The 19,569-nt window shown below is 43.4% G+C and overlaps 1 protein-coding gene across 1 annotated transcript in view; it reads right to left on the reverse strand.

Annotated features, from left to right (window-relative positions):
• LOC122795708 (30S ribosomal protein 2, chloroplastic-like) overlaps positions 1 to 19,569 on the reverse strand; it is a 1,331,913-nt gene that overhangs the window by 1,280,204 nt on the left and 32,140 nt on the right. Inside the window, exon 2 of the mRNA XM_044064010.1 lies at positions 19,226 to 19,316. The gene's annotated coding sequence lies outside the window, so the exon portion shown is untranslated. The remainder of the gene's footprint in view (positions 1 to 19,225; positions 19,317 to 19,569) is intronic.

The following is a 19,569-nucleotide window of genomic DNA, read 5'->3' on the forward strand; positions in this document are numbered from 1 at the left end:
ACCTGACTTGTCCCCTTTGCTAGAGGAGGCTGACAAAGAGTCACCAGAAAGCCGAAGGCCCTCCTCTCATTAGTGGTGTGAGAGCCAAAGCCCTCACAAATAGCACAAGGGAACTCCAGATGAGTTGCCCTGAGGCAACGGACTCATCGCTCATGAATATCCTAAGAAGGAAGCTTAAGCCCACAAAAAACGCACTTCTTAAAACTCTTAACCATTACTCTAATCTAACACCTACCTAACTGACCCTAGCACACACAGAAAGAAAATAAAAACAGCCTACACAATTTAACTCTTAACTACTAACACCTATCACTTGTCACACACACACACACACACACACACACACACACACACACACACACACGCACGCACGCACACACACACGCACGCACGCACACACACATGCACACACACATGCACACATGCACACACGCAAAACTAACTCGCTCAAAGGCAGACAGAGGAGCAAACACTATCACAGGGAAAGACTCCCTGTGATTTTCAGTGGAAAACCAGGAAAGGAATGGCTTGGATAAGAATAGTCACAGCTTTATTCTTTTGAGAGTTGGAAGATGCTTAGGACTCAGAACCCTTCTTTTGATGTCACCCTGCCCTCTCTTTTGGCCTGACTTAAAAGGTTTGTGAAAAAAATGGTCTATGACTGGAAATGTAGTTTCTCTGGTATTAAAGGAATAAGAGATAAGAATAAATGCTTAACCCCCTGCATAAGCTTGCCTCTCTCCATTTTTCTAAGAACTTCAGAGGAATTATAAAGTAGATACTATTTTGGATAAGGATATTTTAACAGCTGGGCTTTACATCCTCTGGAAATAGCTTAAGTCTAATACAAGAATGTCTTTTGATTACAGTCCTAGTAGTAGCAGCCATGAACTCATCTACAGCATTATAGGCACATCTGATTGTATGCTTAGTTATCTGAGATGCTGAATTAAGCATTTCCATAGCAATGGATTTAACCTTGGAATTTGGAAGGTTTTCCAAGGATTGTGTCATATTACATAAAACAAACAAAAGATATTTAGACATATGAATGTAGCAAGTTGGCCCTGAAAGGTAAAGTAGAAGAGGTATATGTTTTTCTGCTAAACCTGTCAAATGCTCTGCTGTCTTTATCATTACAAACTGGACTAGAAAAAAATGATGGCAGGGTTAGCAAAGGCTGTTTTACAAATCCTTCAACAAATCCCTACTAAAAGTCACAAAATCTGACAATAGCTACAGAGACGCCCTATATTCCAACCAAATTTCTCAAGCCTGGAACTCAGTCCCACAGAATATCCATAACACCAACAACTCAGCCAAGGTCAAACAACTTTGTAGGGCCCACCTAACCAATAACTGGCACTGCACATGTACTTCCCTTGGCTAAGCTCAAGTAATTTCTTCCTCCAGCTCTCTAAAAAAAACACCTTCTTATCTCCACTTCCTCTTTACTCTCTCTCACTCCTACTTCCTCTGCCAAGCCTCCCTGTACTGTTGTCTCAGCCACCTCCCACTTCCCCATTTCTGAAATATCCTACCTCATCTTTCCCCTTTTCAGAGATATACTACCATATATTTTCTTCTGTACTCAACTCCTCTTATCCTCCAAAACATACCTACAAAACAATACCACTTCCTTTTTTCTTCCTTCAACTAAACCCTTATAAGCTACAAGTTGTTCCTGCAAAATATTACACACTATACATAAGTGACTGCATCAAAATGGTTACTTCTAGAAATTATGCTGTATGATTAAAAGTATCCAAACATATTTGTATGCAACTTTCAATACACACTAGTTCTATAACTGTATATATTGCACTTGTATTGCATTGTATGGAAATCTATTTCTTTATGGTATTGTAATGGATACTACTATTGTATGTAAACTGTCTGTAATGTACTGTATTTTTGCTTTTGAGGAGCTTGTATTGTACTGTATTTTTTTGCTTTTGTGGAGCTTTTGTCCCCAGCCTCAGCTGAAAATGGGCTACCTGCCCAGATGGACTATCCCAGTAAACAAATGTTAAATAAAATAAAGGTACTTATGGGCTTTTGGGGCCCTATAAATCTTGTCAGGCTTTTTGGGAGCAGAAAGCTGGAAGTCTGGTGACATAGTAACAGCTGAGATTGCATCCTCTAAAATGCCCACAAAACTGGAGGAATAGCCACAGGCTTAGGAGAGTCGATACTGAATAGTTTGAAATACCCCTTCTGGGACTCTGACACTTTTTACCCCTCCCATTTGAAGGAATCTTCATTTTTGTAATTGCATCACTAAAGGATATTAAGTGCACTTGGGGAGTCTGAAGACAGGATATCCTCTGTCTCAGACTCAAAACCTATGGGGAAAAAAATCATAGAAACATAACCCAATCCTTCATTATTAGAGTCAGATATATCCTCTTCAGAATAATTTGTTTCTCCTATTAGTATGTCTGGAAGAGGAAGAAGCAGGTAGGGAAAAGTACAGTTTTGTACCTACCATAAATGTAGATGTTCGAAGATCCACATTGCTGCAGTCCTTACACTTGGGTAGTCCGCTGTCCTCGGTCGGCCCGAATATCAAAGTATAAGGCTGACGTCGGTCAAGGCGCATTTGACTGACATCAGGACGTCAGGGTACAAATGCGCATGACCGACGTCATAGCCTCAGTCTTTTCTTGCCCCAGATGTCAGAAGACCCTAAAAAGAAAGGTCAAAACCAAAAGACAGCAAACAACCAACCAACCACCCTTGCACTAAAAATATGTACAATATATACAATATACACCATATTGACAACCCAACCCACACAACCGCCTCTAACTACAGAGGGGAAGGAGGGAGGCTAAATTGGACTGCAGCAATGTGGATCTTCGAACATCTACATTTATGGTAGGTACAAAATTGTACTATGTTCTTCATCTCACATTGCTGCAGTCCTTACACTTGGGTAGAATCCCAAAGCAGAGGTAAGGGAGGATGGCAAAACTATAAGGAAGCAGGAGCTGCCAAAATGCCCTGCAAAATAGCAGTGGCAAAACCAGCCCTAGATTTAGAATAAAGTGGAAGGTGATAATGCCTAGAGAAAGTATGCACTGAACTCCAAGTAGCTGCCTCCAAAATATCTTTAGTTGCCACCCCCCTCAAAAAGCTGTCAAGTGGCAGTAGCCCTAGTGGAATGAGGCCTAATCCCGCTGGAATCTCCTTGCCATGATGGGAATAACAGAAAGCAATGCAAAACCCAATCCACTTAGAAATAGTTTGTTTTGACACAGGCTTGCCCTGAGAACTCAAAGCAAAAGAAACAAATAACTGCTGAGACTGCCTGAACCCTTTAGTTCTGTCCAAATAATATCGCAACTGCCTGTGTACATCTAAAGTGTGCAAAATCTTTTCCCCTTTATTTTGGGGATTTGCATAAAAAGTAGGCAAATGAATAGTTTGGTTTAAAGCCACACTAGAAACCACTTTAGGCATAAAGGAAGGATTAGTACGTAAAGATGCCCTATCCTTATGGAAAATTAAGAAAGGCTCAACCGCCATAAGGGCCTGCAACTCAGAAACCCTTCTTGCAGAGGTAATGGCCAACAAAAAGCAGTCTTCCATGATAAATATTTCAACTCGGTAGTAGCTGCAGGCTCAAAAGGTTGTAGAGTGAGTTTCTCCAACACAAAATTGAGATCCCAAGCAGGAGTAGGAGCTCTACGTGGGGTCTTATATTCTTTGCCCTCTAAGAAATTGCTTGAACAAAGGATGAGAAAACAATGGTGGGTCACAATCATAGTGAGTCAAATTGCTGCAGCATGAACCTTAATAGAAGAGAAGGACAAACCTTTGTGCAGTAACTCAGTAAGATATTGAAGAGCCACACTTAAATTAGGCTCAGAAACATCAAAATCCTTTGCTGCACTCCAAAATAAAAATCTCTTCCATTTATCTGCGTACACTTTCCTTGTACTAGGCCTTCTAGCTTCCAAAATAACATTCAAAATTTGCTGTGGAAGTTGAGACCCACTATGGTTCAAAACAGAATATGCCAGGCTGTTAGGTGAAGAGAGTGAAGCTTGACATTGAGCAAATGACTGTCCTCCTGAGACAACAGGTGTGGAATCGAAGGCAAAGGCCATGGAGGCTCCCATACCAGGCTTCTCAGTAATGGGTACCAATGCTGTCGAGGCCAATCTGGAGCTATCAAAATCATCCTTGGCTTGTCCTGTCTGGCCTTTAGTAGTACCTTTGGGAGGAGAGGCAGAGGTGGAAAGGCATACACATGAAGATTGCTCCAATTGAAGGAAAGAGCATCCACTTTCCAAGCTGTGGGATGAAACCTTTTCGTGCAAAACTTTGGCAGCTGGTGGTTTAGTGGAGAAGCGAACAGATCTATGTCTGGAGTTCCCCATGACACTGTCAATTTCTGAAATACATGAGGATCCAATTTCCACTCGTGGGGATCCATAATTCGTCTGCTCAACACATCTGCTAAGGAGTTCTGTGCTCCCGGCAGAAACCTTGCCTGAAGATTTAGCTGTAAACTGAGAGCAGTCTCTCACAAAATCATTGCTTGCCTGCATAGAGGATAAGAATGTGCTCCCCCTTGCTTGTTGATGTACCACATGACAGTTGTGTTGTCTGTTAGAATCAACACCTGCCCTGGAAGAAGTAAATCCTTGAAAGCTATTAATGCAAACTGACTGCTAACATCTCCTTCAAGTTGATATGTAGATGTTGTAGTCTGGCAGGCCACTTGTCTTGTATCCACTTTCCATTCAGATGCGCTCCCCAAGCTTTGTCTGAGGCATCTGTCGTTAGAATCTGACTCGCCTCTGGCCGGGTCACAGAGAGTCCCTTGTTTAGGTGACATTCCTGAGCCCACCACAACAATTCCTTTTGAATGCAAGGTATTATTTGAATGACAGTGTCCAGATCCTGGCAGTGCTGTGTCCATACATTTTTGAGATACCATTGTAACTTCCTCATATGCAGTTTGACATTGGGAAGCACCAGAATACAAGATGCCATGAACCCCAAGGCTTGAAGGACTGTCCTTGCAGTCAGCCTGGACTGATGAGACAATTGATGAAGTAAAGGGAAAGATTCTTTTGTTTGTCCGGGGGCAAGAAGGCCATCTGGGATGCTGTATTCAGTCTTACACCCAGAAAGCACATGTCCTGAGAGGGTACTAGACTGGACTTTATTTCGTTCACAGAATACCCCAGGCATCTTAGCACTGCTATCACATATTCCAAATGATGAAGAAGCTCGTCCCTTCCTTGAGCCAGAATCAGGCAATCGTCCAAATAAGGATAGATCTGTATTCCTTTTAGCCTGAGGAAAGCTATCACTGGAGCCAGAACTTTCATGAACACTCTGGGCAGTAGATAAGCCAAAGGGCAATGCAGAGAACTGATAATGAGAAGTCCCAGCCCAAAACGCAGATACTTCCTGCAACTCAGTCTGATAGGAACATGAAGGTAAGCCTCCTTGAGATCCAAAGTTACCATCCAATGATCTTTGCCCAGCAGAGGTAAAAGCTGTTGTAACGTCAACATTTTGAACTTGGGAATGTCCAGATAAGTGTTGAGGGTAGATAAATCCAAAATTGGTCTCCACGTGTTCCCTTTCTTTGGTACTAGGAACAGGCGAGAATAAAATCCTAGGCCCACTTCTGGCATAGGGACCGGCTGTATGGCCCCTATTTGAAGTAACAGAGAAATTTGTTTGTGAGCCTCTATTCTTTGTTGAGGAGGAACGTCTGGCATGCCTTTGAAAGGAGGCAAGGTATGGAAATAAAACCTGTAACCGTGGTGTATGATATCCAATACCCATCTGTCTTGGGTAATCAAACTCCAATTTTCCTTTAAAAGTGCCAACCTTCCTCCCAAAGGTGCTGCCAGAGGAGAAGGTTCTGGCAGCTGAAAAGGTAGGTCATTGGGTCTGTTTACGAAAGGACTGACCCCTGCCCTCACCCTAAGACTGTGCAGGTGAACTCCCTGTTCTAGGCCTGAAAGAGCCCTGAGCTCTGCCCCTACCACGTCTAGACCTACCCCTAGACTGGGAATCATAAGAAGGATACGTCCACCCCTTGGTAGGCCAATTTCTACTAAACTTTGGAGGCTGAACCTGCAAAAAATCTTTAACAGTCTGCATAGACTTAGCCTTGTCTTCCATTTTCTTTAAGACTGCCTCAACAGGAGAACCAAACAACACATCAGATTGTAAAGGAGCATCTAAAATCCTTGTCTTAACATGGTCAGATAAATTCTGATCCCTCAGCCAGGCGTGCCTGCGAAGAACTGACCCAGTGGCAGCCACCCTAGACGAGGCCTGTACAGCATCAAAACCACATTGCAAAGAATGCTTACCCACCTGTTCAGAAACATGTACTAAATCTTGTAACTCTTTACACTCAATACCTTCCGCCAGAGCATCTACCTTAGACTTCAATTGTGAAAGGAGATAGTTTTGGTATTTCAACATGTGAAACTGGCAATTCAAAGCCCTCATAGCTAGGGTGGAAGAAGTATAAACTTTCTTTCCCCATCTATCCAAAGCCCTGGCCTCTTTATCTGGAGGAACCGGATTTTTGACAACAGAAGCCTTAACACCTTTAGGCCCCTGACTAACAGTTTCTGGGTCTGCCCTAGGACTCTTAAAAGATACTTATGAGCTTCAGGCACCCTGTAATACCTATCCGGTTTAACAGGAGCAGGAGACAAAGAATCAGGATTAAGAGAAGCCTCTGCAAAAACATCTTCCACCACATCCAGAACAGGAGGTATAGCCAAAGGCCTATGCTGGGGTAAAACAAAAATTCCGTAAGCCTTATCCTGGAATCAGAGAAGTCCTGACCTTCCCACTTAAAATGCTCCCTCATGGAATGAAGAGTCTGTGAAAAGAAAAATCCTCAGGAGGAGAAGCAGAAGGAGTAGAATCATCCACATCAGAATCAGAATAAGGAGAATACTCCTGCAAGTCTTCAGCCGAAGACTCTGACACATCCGAAGCCTGCTCAAAACTCCCTAGCTCAGGTTCCACCCTAGGTCTCTTATCAGGAGGGGGCAAAGAACCTCTAATCAAAGTAATCAAATCTTCTGCCATTTTAAGCATATGCTTCTTGGGCACAGTTCCTGAAGAACTAGGGGTGACACCAACTGAAGCTAAACCTGGCCTGCCTCTGGGAGAAGCCTTGGAAACAGAAGGAGAGGGCCTAACCACCCTAGGAAGGGAGGGGAGTACAGAAACCTGAGAAGCCCCTTCAGCCTGACCTGCCTCCTGAGAGGCCACATCCTGCAATAACAAAGTCTCTCCCTGGGACTCCAAAGAAACCTCCGGCGGAACCACCGGCTCCACCGACACCTCTAAAGAACCGGCGTCCAGTACGGACGGTTCTTCTAGCCTAGGCTTAGCTGCTTTGTCCTTGCGCTTCTTCGAAGAAGCGCCGGAGCATCCGACGGCATTTAATAATTGCACCGCTTCAAGACTAACCTGGCACAATCTAACCTTCTCTTTATAGTGCGCTTATTGAATCTAGCACAAGAGCGACACCCAACAACGTCGTGCTCAGGCCCTAAACAAGGAATACACAAAGTATGATAATCTCTATGCGGTATCTGTTTCCCACAAGAAATACAGTTATTCACTTTTTCTGACATCCGGAGACCACTGAGGCAAGAAAAACTAAAATATTCCCAACGGGTACTTAGCCAACTTTGACTCGGTCTGAAACTCCGAATTCGAAAAATTTCAGAACGCCGAACGGCACTTGCAACGCTGCTTCTGCATCGGACCATGCGGCAAAAAAGACTGAGGATATGACGTCGGTCATGCGCATTTGTACCCTGACGTCCTGATGTCAGTCAAATGCGCCTTGACCGACGTCAGCCTTATACTTTGATATTCGGGCCGACCGAGGACAGCGGACTACCCAAGTGTAAGGACTGCAGCAATGTGAGATGAAGAACATCTGAAAAGACTGAATGGCTTTGAACAGTCCTTGAGTAAAGTTAAATTAGTACCTTCTGAGAGGAAGGCAGCAAGATGGGATAAATGTTTATTCTAAGTGTGCCTTCTGAGAGGATCCAGGCTTATGGTCTTTAAGGTTAAAGCCATAGGTCTGTTCACTAAGAACAACCTATTGCCTTCCCTCAAAAACACCTGATGTATACCTCCTTAGACAGGATAAGCTGCAGTTCTCACTTCCTGCCTGAATCTGCCATACGGTCTCTTCAGACAGAAGAGTCCAAGGTTATAGTGGCTTCTGAAGGGGATGTGCTAGAAGGCCCTGGAAGATTGATGGGCCAAGGGCTGCAAGTACACCTTAGTGGAGTTGTCAACGCACAGGCTGTATGGCAGAGGTAGAATTATGTATACCATCGCACACCTCTCTCATCTGCTCCCCCCTTATCCAAAGGCGAAGGTCCACCACAACGGAACTTGATATCAAGGCTGCTGTTGATAGGTCATAATAGAATGCATCTGTTCTCCAGAAAAACATGAGGAGTTAAGTCTGAATCTGATGTTTTTGGAGTAAAACACTGACAAACATGTTCAGCCCCCCTCGCCCCACCTAAAGACAAAGCTAGAGTGGGAGTCTTTATTAGGGATTTGATGCCCACAATTATGCTTGCCCTTTCTGACTAACCCAAGCCAATTTTTTCCCACAAACGTCTAGAGGAAAAGGAAGGATCCCCAATGGGGTACTTGGCTTCCTGAAGACGGAAGTACAGTTGTGTAAAATCTTAGCATAACAGTAGATGTCCCTCTCTTCAATGTTGCAGTATTCTTAACATGAGGGATCCCCTGCCAAGGGCAGCCTGATATCCGGTCAATATACCAAAGCCTTTAGGTTGCTAACTATACACCGTACATCACAAGTATGCTCCCCATGCAAGGCACAAGCCAAAAGGTTTCATCCAGATGCATCATACTCAGAACTGACACCTCCAGGAAGAATGCCAGCCTTAGGATACCAGAGGGTAACATACACATCCAGAGGGACAAAAGACTAGGGGGAGGAGGGAGAGACTGAAAACTGCAACAGTGAAGGGAAGGACATCTACTGTTATGGTAAGATTTTACACAACTATAAAAGTCATGCACTCTTAACACGAGGGACAGTGCAAAAGCTCAGGAAGAAAAGGAGGGGGAAGGGCAAATAGAGTCTTCCAGGAACCCATGAAAAATGGCCCTAGCAAAACCAGCTCTAGCCCTGGTTAGGACATCCAACTTGTAGCGCTTGGTAAAGGTATGCACTGAAGACCAGGTAGCTGCCTCAAGGATAGAATTATTATCCAGACCCTTGAAAGTCATGCACTCAGGAGTGCCGGATTTTTTTTTATAAATTCCCTAAAAAACAATCTGCATTGTACCCATCAGCAAATATGGAGTTACTAGTTGAGACTAGACACACCACAAACAGTGGTCACAGCACTTAAAACTACCCTGAGGGACTCATACTCCCTTCATTGAACCCTTATATTATCTATGGCGGCAACAATCTCATGCCAAGCAGCACAATACTACTTACAAACAATTTCTTCTACTGGAGAACCTCACAATGCTGTCTATGAGTTAGTCAAGGTAACACCCTATACCTGGATTTGCCTGACACTAAATAGCTTATGCCAGCTTCAACAATGTAGAAGGGATAAAGCTCTGACAATGACTAAGAAGAATCAAGTTCCGTTAGTGGCTCAGGTGCTGTAGGAACTGGATGGGAAAAGATGGAATGATTAAATGAAGTTCTCAAGCCTACTCTGTATGTCATACTTGTGGAGAGGGTTAGGTTACATGTCTGAAATGTAGACTCAAGGTAGAAATTCCTTCAGAGACCAGAGTTTACCAGAGGGTGCAGGACACTGACAGAATGCCTCTTCTGAAAGCAGGAGACATGCTAATCGCATATGACTATTCTACATTCCCTCGAGGACACTGCTGGCATAAGCAGCAGGAAAAGCTATGGCTTAAGCAAAAACCCTTACTCTCCTTAACAAATGATGGCACCAAGCTTGACCCTCACCCCCCCCCCCCATGCCAAGGAGAAAAGACTGGGCTGCAGGGCTATTATTTCCAGGAGAACAAATTTGCTGACTGGTTAAAGGACTATTGAAGCTTTACAGTCATACTACAGTCACAGAAAAAAATAACTGATAAAGCTACTGCTTAAATATGCTAGGCTACTTTCTAGTACTCCTGGATACCATCAATTTTCTCAGATGATCCTGCATTTTTAAACAGCCAAGACAACTACTAACTTGTTCCTGAAAAACTGACCAAATACTCGTACACTATATTTTAATGGCAATTTACTCTTTTTACCATTGTTTACTGCACAGATAAATACAAGTTTAAACTTGTCTGATATAGTTTTAACTTGTACAGTGCTTAGGTACGAACACCTGAAGAAACATGAATTCTGAATTACCTGCACTGATGGCAACCACGGCAGAATGTGCAGTGCTTTCTACTGCAGGAAAGGATGACCCAAAGTGACATCAGTGTTGACTGTCTACCATTCCATGGGCCTGTTAGGAGTCCAACAGCAGAAGAAAATCTGTAAGCAAGGGATGATCTACAGACCACTACAACACTTACACCTTCAGGAATGTAAACAGTTGCCAACATTAAGCATAGAAGGCAAATCAGGACCTAAGCTTAGACCGTCCACTGTGTCCTTGCCTAAACTGCTGAAGACATGCTCTTACATGACCTCTCAAGAGCAGAAACAAATGACACTAGAGTCAGACTTCATAACCCTGAAGGCAACTCCCTAAGACCGGGTTGGAGAAAACCACCCATGTTCTAGAGACTTCAAAAGACAAACTACTGCAGCATCCAATCCAGGAATGCTGCCAGGAAGTCCTCCAGCAGGACAACCAGATGTCAATCATCCAGGTATGGGAACACGTTTAAGTTCCTTTTCCAGCAAAGCTACTGCCATAACAGTTAGCACCTTGACAAATACTCTGGAAGCAAAGGAAAGATAAAACAGCAGCAAAATGCACTGAAAGTGGTACCCCCCCCCCCCTCCCCAAACAGTGAACTAAATGTACTTGCTGAAAGGACTCCACACAATGATGTGTTGAAAGGCATCCAACATATCTAGTAACACCACACAGGTACTCCAGGCAGAAGCAGCACATCAATATTGAAAATGATCATGTGGAACTTAACATACTGGGATGTGTTCACTAAAGTTACAGAGATCCAGCATGGAAATAAGAGGAGGTGGCAGTACAACTACTGGCCTTGTTGAGAAAGTAGACAGCTTTTACAGTGCTTATGATACAGGGTCTGGGCCCATCCCAAGAGCTTTAAGGAAACAGCTAGGAATGAACACAGGCCTTTCACTTAACAGCTGCAAGACTTCTCTGCCAATGATCATGTTTAGAACCCCTAAATCTTTTTTAATGGTTCTTCAATTTGGTGCAACTGTGAAGATCTGCCCTTCAATGGAAACTCTGACTGTGATATAAAGATGCCCTCTTGGGAGACTTATCCAACACAAGTGGGCAAGGTGACACTGCCTGATACTTGAGGGCCATCATCGGTATGCGAGCAGGGGTGAGTAGGTTACTCACCTGGACAAGTCCAAGGGACAAAGTGGTCAATGTTGACAGGCTACCACACTGAGGGCCTGCTACCACTTTTGTAGGTCCTCAACCAGCTCTCAGAAGGCATGTGCAAAGCATACATTCCCCAAAAGGGGGCATCCAGAATGGTCTGCATTCTCTCTTCCTTAAAGGAGGACGGCATAAGCCACATCATCATCTGTAGGCATAGTCTAAACAAGCGAGAAAAAGTTGAGAAAACGAACCTAAGCTCGTATGGTGTAAAGAAGAATAATCCCTTGCCCAGCCTACAGAGGAATTCAAATGCCTTTTCAAATGGCAAATATGATGTGATCACTGGGACCAATTATGGACTGACCAGATCAGAGAAGTGTCTTTAGGGTCTCAGTCCAGTAGGGAAGAAGTTTGTACAAGGTATCCACCTTATTAGGCACAAATGGAGAAGTTCACTGATGCTTCCGGGTTGCACATGTAGCACCCCTGTCAACAAACTCCATCCGTGGGATGACCTAAAGCTCCCCATCCTTCTCTGCAGTCACTTACCAAGACACTTTTAAAGGGAGATTGGGGGGGGGGCTGATAGGCCATATTATAATGACTTTCACTAATCAAATAGTTTCTCCTATGGGCAGGCCATCCAGGGTAAAGTTTCACTGCCCTCATCCATTTCAGAAGATTCTCTGTATCCCCATCACAGGACAAACAGGTTAAGGGACAACTTATTCTACACTCAGTCCCAAAATAGGAAGGCTTATGTTCAGTCAAAATGAGCAAGTCTCACAATAAAAACCTGAGTGCCAGGTGTCCAGTGAGAGGCGCCAACACTGGACAGACAGGAGGATGAGGCTTGCTGTGGTCATGCTGCTGCTTAACATCAGACCATGTTTGTTGGGGATGCATTTTTGCAACCAAAAGTCCAAATTGTGTGTCACACTAAGGGCTTGGCTAGCAGGGTCTAGTCAGGAAGTCCTTTCCCAGTGGATCATTATCAATCTGGGCTACTAAGCCCTGTCGGACACATGAGAGGTTAAGGAAGAAGAGAACTAGTCTCAATTATGGACAGTAGTTAAAGTGGCTGCCTCACATATACTGAGTTCACATATTCTTAAAGAAAGCCATTACCTTGTAGTGGATACCTCACATATACTCTGAGTTGACATACTCTTAAAGAAGGCTGCTACCCTGGTGGAATGCACCCTTACTTGATACTCCACAGTTCTTCCATGGCTCTCAAAAACAAAACATAAGGCAAGCATTTCTGTTGCAATACTGGTCTGCCCTACCCACCTGCATCGTATAAAGAACTGTCCAGCATATTAGAAGTCCTTTTGTTCTTACTATATAGTACTTACGCTATCTAACCACAAGATTTAACAAGATTGTTTTGGGATTTAGGATGAAATACTGAGGGAAGAGACTAACAGCAATATGGTTCAATTCAAACCTTTATGTTACTATTTTACATATAAAGGGGTGATTAGTTATACGACTCACCATGTTTTTATAGAAGACTGTACAAGAGTCTTTACACATTTGGGCTTGCAGATCACAGCTCTTCCAGGTAGATGAAACAAGTAAAAGAAAGCATTTTTTTTTCAGAATAAAAATTCAAGGACAATTGAGACAACAGATTCAATAGGATTCAAGGATATTTTTCCACCACAAAAGTGAGATCTCAAGGAACAGGTTTCTTGTGGGGTATGAGGTAGAGCTTTGACTGTGACTTAGATGACCTAAATTCAAATAGTGTTTCAGGCACTGCAGGAGAACATGGGAGTTAGAAACCGGAGTCAGGCTGCTCATCCCATGGGGACTCTGCTTGAAACCAGGCACTTCTCAGTGCAATCCAAGGCACATTCCCCTGACTGCATGCAGATTACTGTTCTCTTGGTAGCTTGCGGAGGAAGTATTAGTGAGCGGTATTATCTGCACTGTCAGACTCAAGCTGAATCAGCTAGGGCTTCCCCTCCCCTTGCACATCTGAAACATTCTAGTAAGGCCTTTTTCTACACATAAAATGGAGGGCTTACCTGTGTCTACAGTCATGGAAGGATGTCACAACATCCCCAGGCAAGAGAAGGGAATGAATGGACTAATGGGGCAAAGCAGATCATAACAGCAAAAAGTAGACAGCCAAAAAAAATGTCTGAGGAGTGGATGGAGGGAGGCCACAATAGCTGAAAGATGCACCTTTATGAATACCTATAATAAACTCCATGCAACAACTTAGATAAATAATGTAGGGCTGCAGATTTTGCCAATTGCACCAAACACAGAACCTTGACTAATTTGTCCAGAAAAGATTTTCTGGTATCTGGATTTCTCACCTCTTGCAGAATGAACTGCATACTCTCTCAGAAGTGCTCTGTGAAGAGTACAAGGCTGACATGAGCTGTCATCATCGTTTGACTCCTTAGGTATGTGTGGAGTACTGACCCATTCTGTATCCTCCTACCACAGCAGAAGTCATGCAATATAGTGGCTCATCTTTGCTCATCCAAAGTAGTTGAAATGACCACTGATGCGTTAGTCAGAGAGAGGTGATTAGAATTAGCTTTACTTTTTTTCCTCTACCCCCCCCCCTTTTTTTTTTGTACATCACAACTGGAAGGAAGGAGAACAGGATGGAAATGTGTAAAGGAGTAGCCTTGTTCAGAGGAAAGATAACACATTCACTGTCCAGGCTCCCCTGCATGGGAATTATGCTGAAAGTTTCCTGAAAGCAATTCTGTTGCGACACACACGGGTCTATCTTTAATATTTCCTACACTCACACTAGGGCCAGGAAAATCTGCTCATCCAATATCCATTTAAAAAAGCTACAGAACAATCTGCTGAGCTTGCCTACCAAGGAATTCTGGCCTGATGGGATGCATGTGGTCAGGAGATAAAGGCTTTATGGAGAGACCAGACACTATGCCCCTATACAAGTTCATAGGCGTGTCCTAGGCTAATAACCCTGGGGCCTTTACAAGCCTAGCCCACAGAAGTAAGTGTCGCATTGTGCCGCCCATCGTTAGTCCCCAGTGCATCTATCAAGTAGAGCCACTGGAGTGATCCCCGGGGTGAATAAATCCCCCCTTGTATCTTCATGTACCACCTAACTATAATGCTACCAGTTTTAAAGTGCCCAGCTTCCACACTGATTTGAATGCTTTAAGGGACAATATCAGTGCCCTAATTCCATTTAAATTAATGGACTTGCCCACCATTGAAGCATTACATCTGTCATGATGTTAAAGTGGACAGTATGCAAATGTGACCTCCAAGCTAACTCTAAGACATTCACTGTTATCATAAACTATTATATGGGGTGACAAAAGGCAACCCTAGGTTGGGTAACACTTATGGAAGGGATCGATTTTTGCTCCCTCTAAGAAAAAGTAAAGTTAGTTTTGAAGTTGAAGGGATGCTGGCATTGCTCTCAGGTATTCCTGCAATACCACTGTACCTCCGATTAAGGATGACATACCCAGTGCTATCAGAACAGGTGCTCAAACTATCAGCAGATCACTCTTGGTAACGTGGGCAAAATAAATTAATTAATAAATCAAGTTTTACCTTAAGGAGTTTCTCCTGGGAATGGGAGAGTCTTCTTTATCCTCTGTCTTGCACGGCTCATAGGTAGGTGATGCAAGGACAGATATCGGCAAATGTTAAGAGAAAAACAAAAGTTATGTACTTACCATTACAATAAATCTGCATCATCTCTTTCCACCCAGGTCAACCTGTGGGTTATGGGATCAAACTCTGATCAGAGGACCGGCCATTTCCAAAAGACTTCACTCCCCGAGCTTTGCCTCCTGTACCCATAACACCTAGCTCTGTATAGAATTACCTCAGATCGAGTTTACCCTTCTCCAAACAACTTCCACTGCTAATTCTGAAAACATGACACCAAGGACCCCAAATGAAAAGACAAGAAGCAGCCTCCACAACTCTGTCATCCAAGAACAGAGAAAAAACACAATACAGGAAAGGCAGGTAGGAGGGATGGTTGAACCAAATGGAAATAGACAACACGATCTACCATTATGGTAAGTACATCACTTTCATATCCGATGTTGTCTTTTCCGTCCATGTTCAACTTGTGGGACACAGTCCCAAACCACTTTTCACACTAGGGATGTCCATTCAACAATATGGTGGAATCAAAGGAAGCTCTAGGCTTTAACTGAACATCCAGCTTGTAGTGAGAGACAAAGTTACGTGGACCCACCCTGCAAAGCTCCCGGCTGTATCAACCCTTTGTTCTCGGGTCAGTTCCTTGTAAGACAGCAAGGAACTGACATGAGAACGAAGAGTTGATACTCACAGCCAGGAGCTTTGCAGGCTGCCACAACTGCCACGCACTTGCAAACATCCAGGGGGAAGGTGATGAGACAAAAGGGCAGTGCAATGAACTGATGACTGGCTCCCAGCCAGAACAGCAGATACCTCCTGGACTGTCTTCTTATCTTCATATAATGATGGGCATCTTTGCAGTCAATTAAGCACATCAAGTTCTCTTTCCTCAACAGAGGCAAAATGGACCGCACTGTGACCATACAGAACTTGACAAAGTGATTCAGTCTGCTTAAATCCAAAACTGGTCCAAGGTCCTTGTTCTTTGGGACCAAGAAAACCTGGAACAGACCACAGATCTCAGTTGGTTTGGTGGGATCTCTTGAATAACATGATTTACTAACAGCTTTTGGATTTTCTACAGCTGTATCCCTTCTCTGACAGGGTGGCATATCCAAAAGATGCTTGGCATCTTTTGGTGGAAATAATAATGGAATCATATAGCCTCTGAATACGACTCAACACCCATGTGTCTATGGTGATGGCATCTCAAGCTTCTAAGTGTACAACTAATCGACCCCAGACTGCCTCCAGAGCCACACAATTGGGTAAACCTTCGGGGACACTGGAAGAGCATCCTGGAAAAGCTCAGCAGAAGCCCTAGCTCTACAAACCAAACCTGTCAAGTGGGCAGCACCCATTCTGGTTACCCCCAAACCCAGCGAGGGAAGAACCTTCTGCAGGAGCATCGTGAAAAGGCTGCTGCACATTTTTTTTAAAGAAGATATGTTTTTTACCCTTCTGATTCCAAGAGAAAGTCCACTGGGAGGCAGCAAAATGCACTCAGTCTGCAGACAGCATCTTTCTGTATTGTTCGCTCCTGGACAAAGTGTCTTTAACCTTAGGCCCAAAAATTGAAAAGCCATTGTAGGGGGCATTAATACAAGATGTCTTGAAATAGTCTGCAAAGTTACCCAATCTCATCCAAGCATGGCGACGCATGGCAGTGCCAGTGCCACCAGCCCTGGCTGTGCCAACCGCTGCACTGGAAAGCAGATACATGGACACGACAGCAATAGACTGCAAGGTGGACAACTGTGTCTCCAGAGTCTTTGGAGTCTGTTGTGCCTTAACCACTCGACACTTCAGACACCACTTACAGGTTGCCTTTGTCCATTAGAAACATAAGTGCCAAATCAAGGATCAATTTCCTTTTTCCCATCCAATTGTCCAAGTTACATTTGCATTGGCTTAGGGAGGGACTCTGCTTCACACTGAAGTGGAGCCTGTTAAAGAGAAGGGGCGTCTCTGATGTACATAACTCTCTCTCCAGCAGATCCTATTTATATCACAGGAAAGGTTTAAGTCAATAGAACGGGTAATTCTTGTGCTGTTTATTTTTACAGGATATTCAGGAGTTCCATTATGGTGGGGTATGACAATGCCTTCCATGCCAGGCATAGCTCTCCCCTCAACAGCCTGTAGGAAAGAGAATACAGGAATAGGACTTTGAGGCAGTCTCCATAGGACATATTACTTGTTCCCTGTAATCTTTAAGTGAAGAACCTCTGTGGATGTTTCAGTTGTTGAATGCACCTGGTTAGGTACATACCAAAGGGGGCATTGTATTCAATGAAAGGCCAGGTGACTGCTGAATACAGCGGAACAATGACCTCCTTAGACCTACATGTCATACGTTTGTTTATAAGTTGCACAATATACAATTATTTCTTCACTACTGTAGACACATGATGGTTAAAGTCTAGATTACTATCTAGGTGTGTCCCCAAGCCCCTGACCACAGGGTTAACTTAGGGGTGTGTTGTCAGTATGATGAAGGGTACTATTATCCATTTCTTAGCATTGTTTTAGTCCATGGCTCTGATACCAGTTATTTGTCTGTGCCAGCCTTTCCTGGAGAACATTAGTGTTGGTGGAAGATTCTATGACTGCTCCTAATTTGCAATTGTCTGCAAATTTGGTCATTTGACATTGGCCTTGACTTCAGAGAAGTAAATGGCAAAATGCAGCAGTCTCAGGACTAATCTCTGCTTGTGAATGACCTCTTTGTAGGTGTGGACTCCCCAATATAACTTCCTGCGTCCAGTCTTTGAGCCAGCTAACTATCCATATGGTAACATAAGGGTTTATACCTAACCTCATGAGTTTATCAACAATGCCTGAGTGGGGTACTGTGTCAAATGCCTTGGCCATGTTAAGGTAGGCAGTGTGAACTATTTTGCCCTCAACCATTGTTTTGCTTCTTAAAGAAGTCCAACAGGTTGAGTAGGCATGATCTGCCCTTGACAAAAGCAAACGGACTTGGTTCCAGTGTTTGGAGGTTTCCTATATTATTATTACTGATCATTTCCACGACTGTGTTTATGAAACTAGTGAGACTTATGGGTCTTTACTTTCTGGGTCTGTGGATGTCCCAACTTTGTGCAGAGGGAGACTGTGTCTGCTCTCCATTCTTGAGGCATGAAGCCTGATTGGAGGCTACAATTAAACAGCAATTTCTGACAGCCTGATAGGTCATGTTCAGAAGGCAGCTGGGGATATTGTCTGGACCCATCGATGAAGTGTTCTTGGCCTTAGAGAGAGCACTGAGGTCCTGTTCCATAGTAATAGTAAGGGGGGGGGGGTTATATTTGATGGTGTTCCCTCAAGGGAGGTTGGGGGTGGGGAGAGGGGAAAAGTTGGAGCTGAATTTGTCTGCCAGTAGGTTTACTATATCTTCTGGCTCAGTATAGGTGGCTTCACTAACAATGGGCTCTGCACACAATTGTGTATTGCCTTTGAGGTTGTAGTCATAGCTAAAGAATGCCTTGTGATTGCTCCTTGGCCTGGGAGGCCACATTTACCTCAAATATGGCTTTGGTAGACCTTACTTGTCCTCTGAGTTGCTTGTTTAGTTTCACAAGAGTGTTTTTATCCTGCTGGGTGTTACACTTCCTAATTTTTGCCATGACTTTCTTCCTTCTGTTATACAGTCTACCAATGATGTGATTCTATTAGGATGGCTTGTATTTTGAGTTAGTTCTGTACTTCTTCCTGTTGGGTACAGCTGTGTCTATGTTATCTTATGTTACCCTTGTAGGGTGCTTTTCTACTGCTGCAGCAAAGGAAAACACACCAGTATTCTTTATGTATATGTGGAACAATTGTATCACAAACTACAGAAAAGGAGACACACCACAAACAAACACTTTTTGAGTAAGAAAAAGTATAACATACACAAATAAGGATAATTTAGGATTAGCATGAATGTGAAATGCCTAAAGGTCCCAAAGAAATGTCAACATGGACAAAAAAAAACGCAAAACCTTTCAAGTACATTTTTATAAATTGCAAGGAACAGAAATGACTTTTAAAATTTTTACCTATGATCCTGTGGGTTATATTTAATTGCATCGGTGAAGTAATTAACAGCACTGCTATAGTGTCCTTCTATTGCCTTGTTATTACCTAAAACTGGAAAACAAAAACATCCATTGATTACAGTCGGCACACCGATATTCCCTTTACTATGGCACTCTCAATATGACTAAACTATGTGAGAAGACAGCATTAGAAACCTTCATTATCTCCTCCTCCTCTATGTATCACCCAGAGGTATCCAATGTTAAATACTATCAAACAAATAAGAATGCGTAAAAAAAAATAAAGTCACCACAAAGACATCTATACCTTCATGAGTTAATGTCAGGGGTACCTGAAGTGAGTC

This window comes from Protopterus annectens, chromosome 2.part2 (assembly GCF_019279795.1).
Source record: "Protopterus annectens isolate FY-2018-M chromosome 2.part2, PAN1.0, whole genome shotgun sequence".
NCBI classification, from domain to species: Eukaryota; Metazoa; Chordata; order Ceratodontiformes; family Protopteridae; genus Protopterus; species Protopterus annectens.